The sequence below is a fragment of the Triticum aestivum genome, chromosome 1B, assembly GCF_018294505.1.
Source record: "Triticum aestivum cultivar Chinese Spring chromosome 1B, IWGSC CS RefSeq v2.1, whole genome shotgun sequence".
In the NCBI taxonomy this organism is placed as follows: Eukaryota; Viridiplantae; Streptophyta; class Magnoliopsida; order Poales; family Poaceae; genus Triticum; species Triticum aestivum.
In genome coordinates, this window is record NC_057795.1 from 96,134,360 (window position 1) to 96,152,744 (window position 18,385).

Genomic DNA, 18,385 nt, shown 5'->3' on the forward strand with positions numbered 1-18,385 from the left:
AGGAATTTTTGGTGTCTTCCAAAACATTATATACTACATTTATTTGGTTGATGAATGAAATCATACGGAATTGGTGTATGAATGATTGGTACAAATATTTGCAATTGAACTTGAGGAAATTTACTCAAGGAGCTGGGTACAAACTATACTGGAATACAATGTGTATTTGTACACTGGAATTAATTGCTTGGGCACAGTATAGGTTTGGAATTTGCTAGGCTATTTACAGGTTCAGCTCTGTAGATTGATAAGTTACACGTTTAAATAGGAACCATATACTATTTAAACGTGGCATATATCTCACATATATGTGCTTAGGGATAAGAAGGAATTTGACTCGGAAAATAATGGTTATGATCGTGGTTGGTTAAATTTTTTTTTTTTTTTGCGGATTGTGGTTGGTTAATTGGATTAGGAGTCTAACTGAATTCTATCTGGATACAGATTTGAACATTCAGGAATATGAGTATAAATATGTCCCTACCTTTTAGCCTCATATACGCATTGTGAGCTGCACCACGGACTTGGCGGAGGAATTAGAGGGTAGACAAACATACTCATGCTATGTTATTTTCAACATTATATAATGTTTGTTAAAAGGAATGAAGCTATTTGAATGTTCACTAGTTAATTAATGTTGAGTGCTAGCTTGTGAAATGGACCTTTTCTATTTCCTTCTGTGTATATCTATGCCACTATATATCCTTCTTATTCCATAAAAGTTCAAAACTCTTGCCTTTTTGTTTTATAATTGACACGAACTCAACCTCTCCGGTTTCGTTACTCGAAACGTGTTGCAAAAGTAGTTTAGAAACTTTTGTTTTCTCAATCACCTCTAGGGGAAGCTAAGATCGACACGTCCCCCTTGGGACTGACGACAGCAGCAGATGAGATGTTTTTTTTGTCCGAGCCTGATTGATCTATATTGCTAATTTATAGTCTTCTTTTCAAATATGGCCGATGCTGACACTCCCTTAGCACGAAATTGATGCATGCGGAAGAAAGCGAGCTGAAAAGTGCAAAGAATAAGCCTAGATGCATCGAAAGTGTTGTTTTCGACCAACGACCTCCACTTGAACTTGAGGCACCCTTGGCTTGTACTCCACTATCGACGCTTTGCATCACAATTCGATCACCATTCAACTATACTTAGGAGGTTGCATTGTCTAATTTACAAGCAACGTTTTTTCCTCTCTTTATCTGGTACGAACGACTAAGTGCCTATCAGGCTAATATCTTTTGCTTGGCATACACATAGGTACATGCATGTCTTTTTCTTTCTTTCAAAAAACGGATAACCTCGACCTCTACATCCTATGAATGCACAAACTCATTTTATAAAAATAAAAAAACATCGGAAACACTAACGCCCACACGTGTGGAGCGTTTGCATCTTACCCACACGCGTGGATCCCCGTCCATTTATGGGTGCACGAATCTTGGCATGTTTGTGGTGCCACGTAGGACTGGGCTGGTGTGTGGGCACTCATCCGGTCGCCCACACGTCCGTTTCATCACACGGAGGGGATGGTGTGTGGGCGTTTAGCAGTTCGCTCACACGCCAATTTTCACTCACGCACAAGGGCTGGTGTGTGGGCATTTGCCATCTCGCCCACACGCTCGTCTCCTCTCCCACACCCAAGCTGCTAGTTGCCATATGTTTTGCAGTGTACATGGCAACTGCCCTAGTGTGCTTGTAAGTAGATGTCAACTCTCTTTTTTTACCCGAACATGTCAGTTGCCATGTGTTTTCCAGGGTACACGGCAACTGCCTAGTGTGCACGTAAGCAGATGGCAACTCTTTTTTACCCGAGTTGCCATGTGTTTTTGCATGGTACATGCAACTGCCCTAGCATGCACGTAAGCATATGGAAACTCTTCCTTTTACATGGCAACTGCCCTAGCGTACTTGTGAGCACATGACAACTATCTCAACTGCCCAGTGTTAGTAGGTGGCAACTCCTAAAGTTTTGAAATCATGGCAACTGCAGTAGACCAGACCATACATGGCAACTGCAGTTGAGCAACCATGGCAACTGTAGTTGTCCGACATGGCAACTGTAGTTCAGCGACATGGCAGCTGCAGTTAGATGAACATGGAAGAGAGTCCAGACCATGGCAACTGCGGGGACACTGGTGACTATCACACGGGGCGTGCGGGACCATAAGGTAGGAGGCCTGACGTACGGGCGTGTGGGCGTTATCTACTTTGCCCACAAGCAGGCATGTGAGAGGGACCGCGAGAAAAAAAGGCGTGTGTGCATTATTTGTTTTGCCCACACGTAGGCGTGTGGGCTGATCCTCTTAAACACCACACAAACTATGTGCGCAGACCCCTTAACGCCCACATGTGTGGGCGTTATCGGCGTCCAAAAACATAGTTATCGAGTACCAAAATGTTTATAGCAAAATACGACCAAATCGGTTAAAACAAGAAAATATATTAAGAACTATTCATCAACTGTCAATGTAGTATAAAGAACACCAGAAGTAAGAATTACATCCAGGTCCGTAAACCACCTAACGACGACTACATGCACTGGAGCGAGTCGAAGGTGCGTCACCGTCATTGCCCCTCCCTCATCGGAGCCGACAAACATTGTTGTTGTAGACAGTCGGGAAGTCGTCGTGCTAAGGCCTCATAGGATCAACGCACCAGAACAGTAACCATCGCCGATAAAGAGAAGTCTAGATCAGAAGGACCCAACCTGCAGACACATAGACGGACGAAGACTCGATCCAAGCGGATTCAACGAAGACAAACACCGACCGGATCATATGAGATCTGCCGGAGACAGGCCTCCACATGCCCTCTTACGACGCTAGAAACATCGCCGGGACGAGGGCTAGGCGGAGAGGACCTTATTTCATCATCAAGAAGATGTCTTCGCCTCATCTTCCTCAGCAAGGCACAAACCCTAAAAAAACTCCAAAAAACACATAAAAGCGGAGCCCTCCCGCCGGAAAGGGCCGGGATCCACCGTCGCCGAGAGGCAGGAAAACCCTAACTGAGAGGTCAAAACAAGATTACAGATCATCCGCTACTAACACGCCATCCAAAATCATTGAACAAGCTAGTGCAACAATTTCCAGATGGTGCACCCAAAGGCCATATGCCCCCGCGCGTCCACGTGCTGTAGTGGTGACCATGTATGGATTGATGTCTTAGCTCTGAAGAAAACCTGCAAAAGTTTGGAATAGATGATCTGTTAAAACCTCCCTCATTGCGGCAATTCCAAATTGCCCAAAGAATGGGACAAATTCCCACATGAATTTCGCCCTTCAGATTATGATGAATACCAATCAATCAATTACCAAACAAATTTGATATACTTTTTGGTGTTGATTTTCTTAACAAAAACCCGGGGAGGAGGGCGGGATCATAGGTGGGAGAAAAAAATGGATAGAGGGGATGGGACGTGTGTGCGGGTAGGTGGGGGTACGACACAACCTTACGTCCTTTTTAAGTAGGAGAGATCATGTGTTCCTCGCGCCTACCTGTCCCTGACCCCCTAAGAGCATATCCAACAGATCCCCGGTCCTCAATAAAATTATGGTATTCTGAAGATGTGCCTAAAAATGAGGTCCAGCAGATCCCCTAGATTATGGTGATCAGCAATACCTTGGGGCCCATGTGACGTCCACCCGAAGCTGCCCACACCACCACAACGTCATCGCCACAACGAGAGAGAGAGAGAGAGAGAGAGAGAGAGAGAGAGATCAAATTAATAAGTGGGTGTGTAGGTTGTGGTAGGTCTTGAGGATCCACAAAAGCGTCAATCCAATAACCAGGAAAGTATTATTGAAAAGCTTCAACAAATAATTATTGGGGGAGTTTTTTTGGGGGGAGGAGGAGAGATTTGCTGGAGATGCAGTTAAGCCCCTGATTTTTTGTCCAAAATGACCCCCTGGCCTACAGAATTGCCAAAAAAGACCACATGTCAAAAACATTGTCAAAAAGGACCCCCTCACTAGTGGCGGCAGGCGCGGTAGGTGACATGTGGCACCTGCCGCCATGCCAGGAGGCGGCGGGCCCGGCCGCCACAGCAGGAGGCGGCAGCGCTCATTGTAACGGGTTATCCATAGCGCAGCAGCCGCGACATAACGGGCGAGGCCATGTGGGCCATGCCGCCACCCAGTGAGGTGGCCTCTGTTGCGGCTATCACTCGTGGACCGACAACCCGTGCTGCAGTGGCGACGTGACTGCGGGCCAGGCCGCCACCTGCTGAGGCGGCCTCTCTGCCGCAGCGGACAAGGGGACACTGACGGTGCTGATTCCCGTGTGCGACAGCGATGCTGACTGCGCTGGTTCCCACGCGCGGGAAAATGCACGCTGATGCCCTGCTTTAGGTTCTTTCGCCCGGGAATCAGTCCTGCTTTAGCTTCTTTTGCCTCAGTGGATGGGACAGCACTGTGAGAATCGCTCTGGCTATTGCTTGAGAGGATGTGACGACACTGTGGGAATCAGTCGCTCGCTGCGGGAATCCGATGCTGCGGGAAGTTGTTGTGCCGACACTACATGGATCCTTAATTTTCGCGCTTAATTTTCTTGGTATTTTGATATATTCTTTAATAACATTCTTGTTTCTTGTTGTAGTCTCCTCCGCCTCTGTGCGTGTACTATCATTTGATTGACATGGAGATGCCGGCTTGGGCAGTGACTGAGATTCGTGAAAGAAGTCACCATGCGGGGAATAGTTTCTATGCGGAAGAGCGACGCGAGAAGGCGGAAGCTGAGGAGAAAGCAGAGCAAGAGAGGGAGTTAAAAGAATATTATGCGGAGCAACACCGTTTTTTTAGGATTTATGAAAGAAAAACATGGAAGAGGCTCGTCGCATGGAGGAGCAGGAACGACAACAAAAGGACGCTCGTGAGGCGGAGAGGCAGAGAAAGAAAGAAAGGGCTCGTGAGGCCAAGGCAGCAGAAGAAGCTGGCGATGGAAAAGGAAAATATCCACACTAGACTCAGTAGATTCTTGTGGTAGTATTATAAATTTTGCAATCATTTGTATCTTTATTTCTGCAGTTAAATGTAGCTTTATTTCAGTAGTTAAATGTAGCTTTATTTCAAATCTACGATGTATCTTATTTTCAGTTATACCGTGTCGTAATGAAAAAAAATATAGTTTTAGAATAAAGTAGTGGCATTTTCTTTCCCTCCACTAATATCGAACATCGTGCAACAACTACAAAATGAAATTAAGATAGAACATAATGCCCTACAATAGGAGAGTACAAACTAATAATGCAAGTACATCTGAATTAAACGGTAGAACTGGAATACAACTTAAAAACTACATGAAGGCATCATCGTCATCCTCCGTCGATGCAGAACTCTTGCCCTTCGAGGATGCAGAACTCTTACCCTTGGATGATGCAGAACTCTTGCTCTTCGGGGATGCAGTACTCTTGCCCTTTGAGGATGCAGAACCCGGAAGTGGCGGCATGAAGATATCATCTTCTTCCTTGCTTTCCTCAGTCCATAAGAATGGATGCTTTTCTGAAGTCCTTCTGAAAGTTTCACTCTTCGGCTCCACTACCTTCTTCCACCTTCCATGCAACCTAAGAAGTTCTTTACGTACCTCCTCATAGGTCCTTTCAGGCCACCCAGACCTACATAATTGGTGAGCCAACTCATTCATTATGGTGTCACTACCGGTGAGTTCGTCCCATAGAACTATCCTATTGTCCATCCTGAAATCGGTAGCTAGCCTCAGAAGAGTCCTGCTCATCCCAGGGTGAAAACTACGATCGAAAGGATAATGGGACATCTCGACTACACTACACTCGAATGCTTATCCATCTCTGTCTGAAGGGGGTTTTATAGGTAGAGAGGAGAAAATGGCGGGAAAGAACGACTGCAGTATGGCGGGAAAGGGTTGGCGGGAACATATGGCTGGAAGGGGTTGGTGGGAAACGGGTGGCAGGAAGATATGGCGGGAAGGGGTTGGTAGGAAACGAGTGGTGGTAACATATGTAGGGAAAGCGTTCGCGGAAAATTATTGAGTGGAAAGGGTTGCACGAAAACATAAGCCGAAGACTGGTGCATTATTATTTCAGCATACATAGATGTTCAAATCAAAAAGTCTGATACTGACATATGTAGATACAATGGGTCGCACACGTGGATAGATGAATCACCCTAGTTTACGACGACCACCTGGCCTTTCCTTACGACCGGAAAGCGACAAGCAATTAGGTGGCCGAGTTACATGAAGACCGCGGCCGTACTCCAATTCGGCTTCATGTGTCTGCGACTCATGCGTAGGTGGTGGAGTCGGGAATCCTTGTTGTGAACCTGAAGAGTAATTGTAGGCGTATGGTTGTGACTCCGCGGGGATAAAAGATGGGCCAATAACGTCCCCTCCGAAGAACTATGTAACTAATGATATAACCGTGTCGCCATGATCATGTGATGCTCCCGGGACACCTGTGTTGACGCCACGTTGGGTGTTCTCATCATCCGAATTAACATCAGGTATGCCCTGCACATAGAAACATTGTTAACAAACTGTTGGAGGATAATATATGTTATCATTGTAAATGCATTAAAATGTAAACATGACTACCTGATCAGATTCCTCGCCTGTACTGTCTGGCCATTGTACGTGGTACTGGTTTAAATCTGGTACACGAGTCTCCTCGGGCATGGAGGTCCCTCACATGGAGAGATACGACTGAGATCCCTCACCTTGGGTGTATGCGTCATATCCTGTGTACGCATATGGGTTAGCGGAAAGAGTCTGCTCGGACATCGAATCCAAGCCCGTGCCATGGTCCTGAGATGTCTACCCCTGACGAAGCTGCACCGAAGAAGAGCGATGCAGTGGCAGAGATGAGTCATGCCGTGGCAAAGTTGTTCAAGTACTCGGACCCTTCCCCCACCGCCCATGGCTCGTACGTGCCTCGCTCGGTCTGGCTGACCTCGCTACTGGCATGTTGTACGCTCCAGTGACAACATCGTCGCCTCTACCGCATCTGAACTGTGTTGCCAGGTATTGTTGAAAACGTTTGTTGAATGACGGGCGAGCTGGGCCCTGGGCCGGCATGCTTTCCATAGCCATCTGCCCTACTTCGTTGCAACTTTCAAGCTGAACAATATTTGGATGTTATTTGGTTCAAATGATTATGAAATGATGGACCTAAAAAAGTTACAAGTGATTACCATCTGGTCACGATAGTAAGCTGCATGCAGCTCAATATGTCTCCGCGCCTGCTCCTCCTGTGTGAGATGTGTTGGTATAGTAGTTGGCTGACTGCCAGGCCAGCACGTGTGTTGATGCAGTACCACTGCTTGTACGCTTGATCTGTACTTCCATCATATGGTCTGTAAAATTAAATAATTACATAAACCGTTGTGATGAAAGCAAAGCATCTTCACGCATCCTATGCTCATCGTAATAAAATAATGTAAATAAAATAATGTAAATAAAATATACCTAAGTTGATGCACTATATCTGCTAGCGCTTCATTTTCCCATTTCTGTACCCACTGAATGTTGTGTTCCCTCCAATCGTATAAACTCCAACCCATGCCCATATTGGTTAGCCTGCAAATTATGTAACAAAGTGTGAGTTTAGTAAATTAAAAAAGACACTAACTATTTAGGGAGGTCACATCTTACTTATGGGTTTCCTCATCGATACGTCTTGGAAAAGGTGGTGAAATTTCTTGATAGAGACCGAACTATCTCATTACACGCTCTGTGTTGTAAGGCTCAACACACCACAGGAACAATAAGTTGCAGCGAGTCAGCCAGAATGCACTATCGCTCAACATGCCTAGTGTGAAGGGTCGAGCATCAAAGACCATTTGTAGCTGGTCCTGAGTCCACGGGTTCCATGTGACTTCTGCCTCATCAAGTATCTAAAACTGCTGGTGGTACATAGGGTAACAATTTTTCGCAATATCTGGAGACCAATGTTTCCGTGCCTTTGTCCACCTAGTGGCCATAGTTGCACTGCCACCCTCGCTAAAGTCGTATGGGTGTGTGGGTTGTACTATATGAGGTCTTCCTACAGGGAGGTATTCCCAGGACCACAATTGTAGAAACTCGTAGGCGACACAAAGTAATGGAGCTTTTTGTGCAAAAGAGGTTTTTTGTGTGGCATCACACAAGCCTCTATATGTATGAGCTAGCATGGCAGAACCGAAGCTGTATTTTGGCTGCTCGGGTAAAGGTTCATCTACCATATTCTATGCAATGTAGATGAGACTAGGGAGAACTACGTCCCCATGTGAATTTGGAAACAGAGTCCCGAGGAGCCACAAAAAATACGCAAACAGATGTCTTTTTCTCGTCTCCTCATTGGTGAAGCTAGATAAAATACGAAAGTTATCACGAAGCCAGACGAGTGGGATGCCCCGAGGGACACCAGTATGTTGTGATTCTGGCATTTCCATCCCAAGACGGGCTGCTATATCTAATGGCCAAGATGGAGACACTCGTGAAGAGACTAACGACTCACCTCTAATTGGTAGAGCAGTGATCATAGAAACATCTTTCAGTGTAGGTGCAAGCTCCCCAAAATGAAAGTGAAAGGTGTGGGTTTCAGGTCTCCACCGGTCAACGAGGGATGTAAAAAGGGATGGGTCCGAACGTAACTGGGAAGGGTCTTAGCTTGATGTGAGCCTAGCAAAACCTTGTAGTCCATATGCGTCAAGGTGAGCAAGGAAAGAATTGTGTATTGGCCATGTTTTCTTTATGGTTCAAAGTCTGAAAGGCCGATAATCATGCTTAGTATTTGGGTTCAAAAATAGGTGGCAACGGTGGCCGGCGTCATGGGGCCCCTGCAAAAGCACTGGCACTTCACCCATAACCTGCACACAAACATACAAATATAAATTACGAGGAAGACACAAATACAAATATAAATCAAAATTAACTTAAAAAATACAAAGAGATATGATTTACATTAATTATCTAAAGTTAACATCACGAGTACAATAATACAAAGAGATTCAATTTAAATTTAATATAAGTACACATAACGAGTAGAAATATAAATAGACATAGCGAGTACATATATATCAACATCATGCGTTGTTGTTGGCTCGATACGGGCATTCTCTGCGTGAATGTCCAGGACACCTGCAAACGAGGCATTGCCTTGGTTCTCCCATCTGGCTATGGTCCATGTCATTGCGATGACGCCTAGACTGATGTCGTCCCTTTGCGGTTCTCATCACGCCGGCGTTCGAAATCCATTTCGGCCCATCTGGCCACAACATTTTGTAATTCATATCAATGCCCCAACCCCAGAACTCACCGTTCCAAGTGTTGTACAGATTGTACAAGTTGAACTACGGCGATATGTATGGCTCGACGCTGATTTTTTGATCAGCAGCCGCCCGGAGCACATGACTGCAAGGGTAGCCCTCAAGCTTGGGCTTGTTACAAGTGCACTGACAGGAGGTTGAGCCGAGGGTGAAAGCTTGCTTTTTTGATCCTCTGTGGTAACCCTTAACGTACTTGGCTCGCACATTAACCTCCCACTTATTCCTAAGTGCGTCCACTTTCCTGCAGCCATGACTTTGGGACTTATTTGCTTTCTCGTCCAGATGTCTTTGCATCTTCTCGGACCATGGCTTGTTCAATTCAACTTGTGCTTTGGCGACGGTGACCCTGTCTGCAAAGTATGACAGGGTCTGGTTCCAAGTTTCTTCAATTAGGGCTATGATAGGTGCTACATCTTGAGCTAGCGTTGGTTTTCCCCGAAGAGGAGAGGGTGATGCAGCAAGTGTAGCGTAAGTATTTCCCTCAGTTTTGAGAAGCAAGGTATCAATCCAGTAGGAGGCTCCTCCAAAGTCCCACGCGCCTACACAAACAAACTGAGAACTCGCAACCAACGCAATAAAGGGGTTGTCAATCCCTTCACGGCCACTTGCGAAAGTGACATCTGATAGAGATAGTATGATAAGATAAATATATTTTTGGTATTTTATAATATAGATGCAAAAAAAGTAAAGATGCAAATAAAAGTAGATTGAATGCAAATATGATAAGAGATAGACCCAGGGTCCATAGGTTTCACTAGAGGCTTCTCTCGAGAGCATAAGTATTACGGTGGGTGAACAAATTACTGTCGAGCAATTGATAGAAAAGCGAATAATTATGACGTTATCTAGGCATGATCATGTATATAGGCATCACGTCCATAACAAGTAGACCGACTCCTGCCTGCATCTACTACTATTACTCCACACATCGACCGCTATCCAGCATGCATCTAGAGTATTGAGTTCATAAGAACAGAGCAACGCATTAAGTAAGATGACATGATGTAGAGTGATAAACTCATGCAATATGATACAAACCCCATCTTGTTATCCTCGATGGCAACAATACAATACTTGTCTTGCAACCCTTTCTGTCACTGGGTAAGAACACCGCAAGATTGAACCCAAAGCTAAGCACTTCTCCCATGGCAAGAAAGATCAATCTAGTAGGCCAAACCAAACCGATAATTCGAAGAGACTTGCAAAGATAACTCAATCATACATAAAAGAATTCAGAGAAGATTCAACTAATATCCATAGATAAATCTGATCATAAACCCACAATTCATCGGATCTCGACAAACACACCGCAAAAAGAGATTACATCGAATAGATCTCCACAAGAGAGGGGGAGAACATTGTATTGAGATCCAAAAAGAGAGAAGAAGCCATCTAGCTAATAACTATGGACCCGTAGGACTGAGGTAAACTACTCACAACTCATAGGAGGGGCAAGGATGTTGATGTAGAGGCCCTCCATGGTCGATTCCCCCTCCGGTAGAGTGCCGGCAAAGGCTCCAAGATGGGATCTCGCGGATACAGAAGGTTACGGTGGTGGAAATTGTGTTTCGTGGTGCCCCTGGATGTTTTCGGGGTCCGTAGGTATATATAGGAGGAAGAAGTACGTCGGTGGACGCCCGAGGGTCCCACGAGACAGGGGTGCGCCCTACAGGGGGGGGGGGGCGCCCTCCTATCTCGTGGAGGCTCCGGTTGTTTCTTGACTTGCACTCCAAGCTCTCCGGATCTTGTTCGTTCCAAAAATCACGCCCCTGAAGGTTTCATTCTGATTGGACTCCATTTGATATTCCCTTTCTTCGAAATACTGAAATAGGCAAAAAAACAGCAATATGGGTTGGGCCTCCGGTTAGTAGGTTAGTCCCAAAAATGATAATAATGTATAAAATAAAGCCCATAAACATCCAAAATAGGTAATATAATATCATGGAACAATCAAAAATTATAGATACGTTGGAGACGTATCAACATCCCCAAGCTTAATTCCTGCTCGTCCTCGAGTAGGTAAATGATAAAAAGAGAATTTTTGATGTGGAATGCTAGCTAGCATAATTCTCAATGTAATTTTCTTTAATGTGGCATGAATGTTCAGATCCAAATAATACAAAATAAAAGTTCATATTGACATAAGAAATAGTAATACTTCAAGCATACTAAGCAAAGTAATCATGTCTTCTCAAAATAACATGGCCAAAGAAAGTTATCCCTACAAAATCATATAGTCTGGCTATTGCTCTATCTTCATCACACAAAGTATTTAATAATGCACAACCCCAATGACGAGCCAAGCAATTGTTTCATACTTTAATAATCTCAAACTCTTTCAACTTTCATGCAATACATGAGCGTGAGCCATGGACATAGCACTATATGTGGAATAGAATGGTGGTTGTGGGGAAGACAAAAAAAGAGAAGATAGTCTCACATCAACTAAGCGTATCAACGGGCTATGGATATGCCCATTAATAGATATCAATGTGAGTGAGTAGGAATTGCCATGCAACGGATGCACTAGAGCTATAAATATATGAAAGCTCAACAAAAGAAAACTAGTGGGTGTGCATCCAACTTACTTGCTCACGAAGACCTAGGGCATTTTGAGGAAGCCCATCATTGGAATATACAAGCCAAGTTCTATAATGGAAAATTCCCACTAGTATATGAAAGTGACAACATATGGGACTCTCTATCATGAAGACCATGGTGCTATTTTGAAGCACAAGTGTGGAAAAAGAGATAGTAGCATTGTCCCTTCTCTCTTTTTCTCTCATTCTTCTTTTTTCTCCTTTTTTTATTTTTTCTCTCTTTTTTTCTTTGGCCTTCTCCTTTTTTTCTTTTCTTTTTGGCCTTTCTCTTTTTTTTCTTTTTGTAAAGTCCGAAGTCTCATCCCGACTTGTGGGGGAATCATAGTCTTCATCATCCTTTCCTCACTAGGACAATGCTCTAATAATGGAGATCATCACACTTTTATAGATTTACAACTCAAAACTAGAACAAGATATGACTCTATGTGAATGCCTCCGGCGGTATACCAGGATATGCAATGAATCAAGAGCGACATGTATGAAGATTATGATGGTGGCTTTGCCACAAATACGATGTCAACTACATGATCATGCAAAGAGCAATATGGCAATGATGAAACGTGTCATAATAAATGGAACGGTGGAAAGTTGCATGGCAATATATCTCGGAATGGCTATGGAAATGCCATAATATGTGGGTATGCTGGCTGTTTTGAGGAAGGTATATGGTGGGTGTATGGTACCGACGAAAGTTGCATGGTACAAGAGAGGCTAGCAATAATGGAAGGGTGAAAGGGTGCGTATAATCCATGGACTCAACATTAGTCAAAAGAACTCATATACTTGTTGTAAAAATTTAGAAGTCATCAAAAACCAAAGCACTACGCACATGCTCCTAGGGGGATAGATTGGTAGGAAAAGACCATCGCTCATCCCCGACTGCCACTCATAAGGAAGACATTCAATAATAAATAAAATTGTGCTCCAACTTCATCACAAAGCGGTTCACCATACATGCGTGCTACGGGAATCACAAACTTCAACACAAGCATTCTTTAAATTCATAATCACCCAACTATCATGACTTTAATATTACTACCTCCATATCTCAAAACAATTATCAAGCATCAAATTGATCATACCATCCAATTCACTTTCTATGATAGTTTTTATTATACCCAACTTGGATGCTCATCATTCTAGGACCAAATTATAACCATAGAAAATACCATGCTGTTCTAAAAGACTCTCAAAATATTATAAGTGAAGCATGAGAGACTAGCAATTTCTTCAAAATTAATCCACCACCATGCTCTAAAAGATATAAGTGAAGCACTAGAGCAAAAACTACCAAGCTCAAAAGATATAAGTGAAGCACATAGAGTATTCTAGCAAATTCTAATCAAATAGGCTTCTCCCAAAAGGTGTGTTAAAGCAAGGATGATTGTCGTAAACTAACAAGCAAAGACCAATATAATACATGACGCTCCAAGCAAAACACATATCATGTGGCGAATAAAAATATAGCTCCAAGTAAAGTTACCAATGAACGAAGACGAAAGAGGGGATGCCTTCCCGGGGCATCCCCAAGCTTAGGCTTTTGGCTATTCTTGAATATATTGGGGTGCCTTGGTCATCCCCAACCATAGGCTCTTGCCACTCTTTATTCCATAGTCCATAAAAGCTTTACCCAAAACTTGAAAACTTCACAACACAAAACTCAACGGGAAATCTTATAAGCTCCGTTAGTGAAAGAAAAAAAACCACCACATAAGGTACTGCATTGAACTCATTCTTTATTTATTTTGGTGTTAAACCTACTGTATTCCAACTTCCTTATGGTTTATAAACTAATTTATTAGCCATAGATGCATTGAAATAAGCAAACAACACACGAAAAACAGAATCTGTCAAAAACAGAACAGTCTGTAGCAATCTGTAACTAAAGCAAACTTCTGGAACTCTAAAAATCCTACAAAAATAGGACGTACTAGAAAATTTGCTTATTGATCAGCAGCAAAAAGAATCAATAAAAAATCACGTTTCTGTGATTTATTGAATGTTTGCTCGTGAGCGCAAAGTTTCTGTTTTTCAGCAGAATCAAATCAACCATCATCATAGTCTATCCTATAGGTTCTACTTGGCACAAACACTAAACAAAAGATAAAAACACATCTAAACAGAAGGTAGAAACAAAATTTAACACTAAACAGGAACAAAAACAAAGAACATAAAGAAAATTGGGTTGCCTCCCAACTAGCGCTATCGTTTAACGCCCCTAGCTAGGCATAAAAGCGAAGATAGATCTAACGAGTGTCATCTTTGGCACTTGATTCATAAGTAGCAAGCATGATAGATTCATAAGGTAATTTGACTTTATTTCTTGGAAAGTTCTCCATTCCTTCCTTTAAGGGAAATTGGAATCTAATGTTCCCTTCTTTCATATCGATAATCGCACCAATCGTTCTAAGGAAAGGTCTACCAAGGATAATAGGGCAAGAAAGATTGCAATCTATATCAAGAACGATAAAATCTACGGGCACCAAATTTCTATTTCCAACAATAAGAACATCATTGATCCTTCCCATAGGCTTTTTAATGGTGGAATCCGCAAGGTGCAAATTTAACGAGCAATCATCAAGATCATGGAAATCTAGAATATCACATAAAGTTTTCGGAATTGTGGAAACACTAGCACCCAAATCACACAAAGCAAAACACTCATAATCTTTAATTCTAATCTTTATAGTAGGTTCCCACTCATCACTAAGTTTTCTAGGTATAGAAACTTCCAAATTAAGTTTTTCATCATAAGATTGCATCAAGGCATCAACAATATGTTTGGTAAAAGCTTTGTTTTGACTATAAGCATGAGGAGAATTAACAACGGATTGCAACGAGGAAATACAACCTTTTAAAGAGCAATTATCATAGTCAAATTCCTTGAAATCCGAGATAGTAGGTTCAACATTATTAGAAGTTGAGGATTCTCCAATATCACTTTTACCAAATTTAGCATTAAGATCTAAAGACTCCGAATTCTTGGGACGCCTTCTAGGCAAAGTTGATTCATCATCAGTCCCACAATCATCAAAATTCATATTGCAAAACATAGATCTAATAGGAGACGCATCAATAACCTTAAGATCCTCATCATTATTTTCACGAAAACTAGAAGAACATGCTTTTATAAAGCTATCTTTCTTAGCACGCAATCTAGCGGTTCTTTCCTTGCACTCGTCAATGGAAATTCTCATCACTTTGCGAGACTCATTGATATCATGCTTAGGAGGAGAAGGTCTAAGTTTAAGAGAATCAACATCAAGCGAAAGTCTATCAACGTTCCTAGCCGAATCATCAACATTGAGCAATTTTTCTTCAAGCAAAGCATTAAAATTCTTTTGAGAAATCATAAATTCTTTCACACTATTCTCAAAATCAGAGGGCATCTTATTAAAATTACCATAAGAATTATTATAGGAATTTTCATAATTATTAGAGGAATTACTAGGGAAGGGTCTAGCATTAAAATTTCCTCTATAAGCATTGTTTCCAAAACTATTCCTACCAACAAAATTCACATCCATAGATTCATTATTATTCTCAATCAAGGAAGACAAAGGCATATCATTAGGATCAAGAGGAGTATTTTTAGTAGCAAACATCTTCATAAGTTCATCCATCTTTCCACTCAAAACATTGATTTCTTCTATAGCATGCACTTTTTTACTAGAAGATCTTTCGGTCTGCCATTGAGAATAATTAGCCATAATATTATCAAGAAGTTTTGTAGCATCTCCTAACGTGATTTCCATAAAGGTGCCTCCCGCGGCCGAATCTAAGAGATTTCTAGAAGCAAAGTTTAAATCGGCATAAAAATTTTGTATGATCATCCATAAATTCAAAGCATGAGTAGGGCAATTGCGAAGCATCAATTTCATTCTTTCCCAAGATTGGGAAACGTGCTCATGATCAAGTTGCTTAAAATTCATAATATCGTTCCTAAGAGTGACGATCTTAGTGGGAGGAAAATACTTAGAGATAAAAGCATCTTTGCACTTGTTCCGAGAATCAATACTATTTTTAGGCAAAGACGAAAACCAAACTTTAGCACGATCTCTAAGCGAAAACGGAAATAACTTCCAGTTGACAATATTGTTATCCTTATCTTTCTTCTTTTACATATCACACAAATCAACAAAATTATTTAGATGGGTAGCGGCATATTCACTAGGAAGGCCGGCGAATTGATCTTTCATAACAAGATTCAGCAAAGCAGCATTGATTTCACAAGACTCAACATCATTAAGAGGAGCAATCAGAGTGCTAAGGAAATCATTATTATTGGTATTCGAGAAATCACACAATTTGGTATTATCTTGCGCCATGGCAACAAGTAATCCAACACACAAGCAAACAGAAAAACGGCAAGCAAAAAGAGAGGAGGAGATTGGGAAAGAGAGGGCGAATAAAACGGCAAGGGTGAAGTGGGGGAGAGGAAAACGAGAGGAAAATGGCAAATAATGTAAATGCGAGGGAGATGGGTTTGTGATAGGTACTGGTATGTCTTGACTTGAGCGAAGACCTCCCCTGCAACGGTGCCAGAAATCCTTCTTGCTACGTCTTGAGCTAGTGTTGGTTTTCCCCGAAGAGGAAAGGGTGATGCAGCAAGTGTAGCATAAGTATTTCCCTCAGTTTTGAGAACCAACGTATCAATCCAGTAGGAGGCTCCTCCAAAGTCCCACGCGCCTACACAAACAAACTGAGAACTCGCAACCAACGCAATAAAGGGGTTGTCAATACCTTCACGGCCACTTGCGAAAGTGAGATCTGATAGAGATTGTATGATAAGATAAACATATTTTTGGTATTTTATAATATAGATGCAAAAAAAGTAAAGATGCAAATAAAAGTAGATTGAAAGCAAATATGATAAGAGATAGACCCGGGGGCCATAGGTTTCACTAGAGGCTTCTCTCGAGAGCATAAGTATTATGGTGGGTGAACAAATTACTGTCGAGCAATTGATAGAAAAGTGAATAATTATGACGTTATCTAGGCATGATCATGTATATAGGCATCACGTCCATAACAAGTAGACCGACTCCTGCCTGCATCTACTACTATTACTCCACATATCGACCGCTATCCAGCATGCATCTAGAGTATTATGTTCATAAGAACAGAGCAATGCATTAAGTAAGATGACATGATGTAGAGGGATAAACTCATGCAATATGATATAAACCCCATCTTGTTATCCTCGATGGCAACAATACAATATGTGTCTTGCAACCCTTTCTGTCACTGGGTAAGAACACTGCAAGATTGAACCCAAAGCGAAGCACTTCTCCCATGGCAAGAAAGATCAATCTAGTAGGCCAAACTAAACCGATAATTCGAAGAGACTTGCAAAGATAACTCAATCATACATAAAAGAATTCAGAGAAGATTCAATTAATATCCATAGATAAATCTTATCATAAACCCACAATTCATCGGATCTCGATAAACACACTGCAAAGAGAGATTACATCGAATGGATCTCCACAAGAGAGGGCGAGAACATTGTATTGAGATCCAAAAAGAGAGAAGAAGTCATCTAGCTAATAACTATGGACCCGTAGGTCTGAGGTAAACTACTCACAACTCATAGGAGGGGCAAGGATGTTGATATAGAGGCCCTCCGTGGTTGATTCCCCCTCCGGCAGAGTGCCGGCGAAGGCTCCAAGATGGGATCTCGCGGATACAAAAGGTTACGGTGGTGGAAATTGTGTTTCATGGTGGCCCTGGATGTTTTTGGAGTCCGTAGGTATATATAGGAGGAAGAAGTACATCGGTGAACGCCCGAGGGTCCCACGAGACAGGGGGCGCGCCCTACAGGGGGGCGCCCTCCTATCTCATGGAGGCTCCGGTTGTTTCTTGACTTGCACTCCAAGCTCTTCGAAATACTGAAATAGGCAAAAAAACAGCAATATGGGCTGGGCCTCCGATTAGTAGGTTAGTCCCAAAAATGATAATAATGTATAAAATAAAGCCCATAAACATCCAAAACAGGTAATATAATAGCATGGAACAATCAAAAATTATAGATACATTGGAGACGTATCAATAGGTAGTGCTCGCACCCCTTTAAGAACACCATTGTACACCTCTGACATGTTGCTGGTCATTATTCCATACCGAGCCCCGGTGTCGTGAGCCTGCGCCCACTTGTCCAAATGAGGGCAATTCTCGCCGATCCACTGGCTCAAATTTATGGGCGTCCTACGACCCCTCCGGTCTTCTCTCTGCGGCAAGGCCGCGCGGTCGATCTCACCATTGATACCTGCCCAGATCGCATTCATTTTGGCTTCAGTTTTTTGCATGCACATCCTCTTGAATAACTTGAATCAATCCTTGTTTTTGAATTTGGAGTAAAAGTTTGTTGCCAAATGCCTCATGCACCACCTTCCCTCTAGATCGGGCCAGCCCCACTCTTCTTTTGACGCCTTAATTATGTCAAGAGCGCTTAATAATCCAGTGTTGCGATCAGAGATGATGCAAACACCTTCACGCTCTTTCAC